We start from the raw sequence: 4,632 nt of genomic DNA on the forward strand, positions 1-4,632 counted from the left end.
ATTTTTTTCAAGTTTTCAAAATTTTTCAAAATCAAATCTTTTTCAAATCATATCTTTTCAATCATATGTTTTCAAAATCAATTTCTTTCCATTTTCAAAAATACTTGCTAACAATTAATGATTTGATTCAACAATTCAAGTATGTTGCCTTTTCTGTTGAGAAAGGTTTAATGTTTGAATCATATCTTTTCTTGTTAGCCAAGTCATTAATTTTCAAAATCAAATCTTTTTAAAATTGTTTTTCAAATCATATCTTCTCAATCACATCTTTTTAAAAACCATAACTTTTAAATCATATCTTTTTAATCACATCTTTTTCAAAATAGTTTTCAATCATACCTTTTTGATTTCTAATTTCAAATCTTTTTCAAAAATCACTTGATTTCTTTTCCACTCTTAGTTTTCAAAAATCAATTAGTGTTTTTCAAAATGTTTTTAAAATCTTTTACTTAATTTCGAAAATTTCTTCCCCTTTTCTCACATCCTTCTATTTATGGACTAACACTCCTCCTTAATGCATAATTTGAACTCCATCTTTCTTGATAAGTTCGAATTCTTCTACCTCTTCCTTCTATTTTTCTTTTCCTCTAACACTTCAAGGAATCTCTATACCGTGACATAGAGGATTCCATACTTTCTTGTTCTCTTCTCTTTCATATGAGCAGGAGCAAAGACAAAAGCATTCTTGTTGAGGCTGACCCTGAACCTGAAAGGACCTTGAAGCGAAAGCTAAGAGAAGCTAAGGCACAACTCTCTGTAGAGGACCTAATAGAAATCTTCAAACAAGAAGAAGACATGGCAGCCGAAAACAACAACAATGCCAACAATACAAGGAAGGTGCTGGGTGACTTTACTGCACCTACTCCTGACTTCTATGGGAGAAGCATCTCTATCCCTGCCATTGGAGCAAACAACTTTGAGCTTAAGCCTCAATTAGTTTCTCTGATGCAACAGAATTGCAAGTTCCATGGACTTCCATTGGAAGATCCTCATCAGTTTTTAGCTGAGTTCTTGCAAATCTGTGACACTGTCAAGACTAATGGGGTTGACTCTGAGGTTTACAGACTTATGCTATTCCCTTTTGCTGTAAGAGACAGAGCTAGGATATGGTTGGACTCACAACCTAAAGAAAGCCTGAACTCTTGGGAAAAGCTAGTCAATGCCTTCTTGGCAAAGTTCTTTCCACCTCAAAAATTGAGTAAGCTTAGAGTGGAAGTCCAAACCTTCAGACAGAAGGAAGGTGAATCCCTCTATGAAGCTTGGGAAAGATATAAACAATTGATCAGAAAATGCCCTTCTGACATGCTTTCTGAATGGAGCATCATATGTATCTTCTATGATGGTCTGTCTGAACTGTCCAAGATGTCTTTGGATAGCTCTGCTGGAGGATCTCTTCATCTGAAGAAGACGCCTGCAGAAGCTCAAGAACTCATTGAAATGGTTACAAATAACCAATTCATGTACACTTCTGAAAGGAATCCTGTGAACAATGGGACAAATCAGAAGAAAGGAGTTCTTGAGATTGATACTCTGAATGCCATATTGGCTCAAAACAAAATATTGACTCAACAAGTCAATATGATTTCTCAAAGTCTATTTGGAATGCAAGCTGCACCAGGCAGTACTAAGGACGTTTCATCTGAAGAAGAAGCTCATGATCCTGAGAATCCTTCAATAGAAGAGGTGAATTACATGGGAGAATCCTATGGAAACACCTATAATCCTTCAAGGAGGAATCATCCAAATCTCTCATGGAAGGATCAATAGAGACCTCAACAAAGTTTCAACAACAATAATGGTGGAAGAAACAGGTTTAGCAATGGCAAGCCTTTTCCATCATCTTCTCAGCAACAGACAGAGAATTCTAAGCAGAGCAACTCTGACTTAGCAACCATGGTCTCTGATCTAATCAAAACCACTCAAAGTTTTATGACTGAAACAAGGTCCTCCATTAGAAACTTGGAGGCACAAGTGGGACAGCTGAGCAAGAAAATTACTGAACTCCCTCCTAGTACTCTTCCAAGCAATACAGAAGAGAATCTAAAAGGAGAATGCAAGGCCATTAACATGACCCACATGGCCGAACTTGGAGAGGAGGAAGAGGCAGTGATCGTCACTGAGGAAGACCTCAATGGACGTCCACTGGCCTCCAATGAGTTCCCTAATGAGGAACAATGGGAATCTGAGGCTCACACAGAGACCATAGAGATTCCATTGGATTTACTTCTGCCATTCATGAGCTCTGATGAGTATTCTTCCTCTGAAGAGGATGAGTACGTCACTGAAGAGCAAGTTTCTAAATACCTTGGAGCAATCATGAAGCTAAATGACAAGTTATTTGGTAATGAGACTTGGGAGGATGAACCCCCTTTGCTCACCAAAGAATTGGATGACTTGTCTAGACAGAAACTACCTCAAAAGAGACAAGATCCTGGGAAGTTCTCAATACGTTGTGCCATAGGCACCATGACCTTCAAGAAGGCCTTGTGTGACCTAGGGTCAAGTGTAAACCTCATGCCTCTCTCTGTAATGGAGAAGCTAGGGATCTTTGAGGTACAAGCTGCAAGAATCTCACTAGAGATGGCAGACAATTCAAGAAAACAAGTTTATGGGCTTGTAGAGGATGTTCTGGTAAAGATTGAAGACCATTACATCCCTGCTGATTTCATAGTCCTAGAAACTGGGAAGTGCATGGATGAATCCATCATGCTTGGCAGACCCTTCCTAGCCACAGCAAAGGATGTGATTGATGTGGACAAAGGAGAATTGATCATTCAAGTGAATGAAGAATCCCTTGTGTTTAAGGCTCAAGGATATCCCTCTGTAACCATGGAGAGGAAGCATGAAGAGCTTCTCTCAGAACAGAGTCAAACAGAGCCCCCACAGTCAAACTCTGAGTTTGGTGTTGGGAGGCCACAACCAAATTATAAGTTTGGTGTTGAACCCCCACATTCAAACTCTATGTTTGGTGTTGGGAGGTTCCAACATTGCTCTGAGTATCTGTGAGGCTCCATGAGAGCCCACTGTCAAGCTACTAACATTAAAGAAGCGCTTGTTGGGAGGCAACCCAATGTTATATTTATCTAATTTTCCTTTGTTATTTTATGTTTTCTGTAGGTTGATGATCATGGGAAGTCACAAAATTAATTGAAAAAGCAAAAACAGAATGAAAAATAGAAAAAAATAGCACACTCTGGAGGAAGACCTTGCTGGCGTTTAAACGCCAGTAAGGGCAGCAAATGGGCGTTTAACGCCCAGTCTGGCACCATTCTGGGCGTTTAACGCCAGAAAGGGGCACCAGACTGGCGTTAAACGCCAGGAAAGGGCAAGAAGCTGGCGTTAAACGCCAGAAATGGGCACCAGCCCAGCGTTTAACGCCAGAATTGGCATAGAGAGCATTTTTGCTCGCCACTTGGTGCAGGGATGACTTTTCCTTGACACCTCAGGATCAGTGGACCCCACAGGATCCCCACCTACCCCACCACTCTCTCTCTTCTTCACCCATTCACCAATCACCTCAACACCTCTTCCCCAAAAACCCCTCACCTATCAAATCCCATCTTTCTCTTCACCACTCACATCCATCCTTCATAAAACTCCACCTACCTCACCATTCAAATTCCAACCACTTTCCCTCCCAAACCCACCCTCACATAGCCAAACCTTACCCCTCCCTCCACTCCTATATAAACCCATCTTTACCACCTCATTTTCACACAACCTAAACACTACTTCTCTCTCTTTGGACAAACCACAAAGCCATCTCCATCTCCTTTATTTCTTCTTCTTCTACTCTCTTCTTTCTTCTTTTGCTCGAGGACGAGCAAACCTTTTAAGTTTGGTGTGGTAAAAGAATTGCTTTTTGTTCTTTCATAACCATTTATGGCATCCAAGGCCGGAGAAACCTCTAGAAAGAGGAAAGGGAAGGCAAAAGCTTCCACCTCCGAGTCATGGGAGATGGGGAGATTCATCTCAAGGGTGCATCAAGACCACTTCTATGAAGTTGTGGCCTTGAAGAAGGTGATCCCCGAGGTCCCTTTTAAACTCAAAAAGAGTGAATATCCGGAGATCTGACATGAGATTCGAAGAAGAGGTTGGGAAGTTCTTACCAACCCCATTCAACAAGTCAGAATCTTAATGGTTCAAGAGTTCTATGCCAATGCATGGATCACCAAGAGCCATGATCAAAGTGTGAACTCGAACCCAAAGAATTGGCTTACAATGGTTCGGGGGAAATGCTTAGATTTTAGTCCGGAAAATGTAAGGTTGGCATTCAACTTGCCCATGATGCAAGGAGATGAACACCCTTACACTAGAAGGGTCAACTTTGATCAAAGGTTGGACCAAGTCCTCATAGACATCTGTGAAGAGGGCGCTCAATGGAAGAGAGATTCAAGAGGGAAGCCAGTTCAACTAAGAAGGCATGACCTCAAGCCCATGGCTAGGGGATGGTTGGAGTTTATCCAACGCTCAATCATTCCCACTAGCAACCGGTGTGAAGTTACTATAGACCGGGCCATTATGATTCATAGCATCATGATTGGAGAGGAAGTAGAAGTTCATGAGGTTATAGCCCAAGGACTTTATAAGGACAAGTCCTCTACCTTGGCAAGGTTAGCCTTTCCTCATCTC

At 41.2% G+C, this 4,632-nt stretch overlaps 1 non-coding gene across 1 annotated transcript; it reads right to left on the bottom strand.

Annotated features, from left to right (window-relative positions):
- Positions 1 to 1,200: 1,200 nt before the first annotated feature.
- On the bottom strand, positions 1,201 to 1,308 carry LOC112719161 (small nucleolar RNA R71). Its single transcript, XR_003161475.1, has one exon. It is a non-coding gene; the product is annotated as a small nucleolar RNA R71 (small nucleolar RNA).
- Positions 1,309 to 4,632: the final 3,324 nt, after the last annotated feature.

This window comes from Arachis hypogaea, chromosome 10, assembly GCF_003086295.3.
Source record: "Arachis hypogaea cultivar Tifrunner chromosome 10, arahy.Tifrunner.gnm2.J5K5, whole genome shotgun sequence".
NCBI lineage: Eukaryota > Viridiplantae > Streptophyta > Magnoliopsida > Fabales > Fabaceae > Arachis > Arachis hypogaea.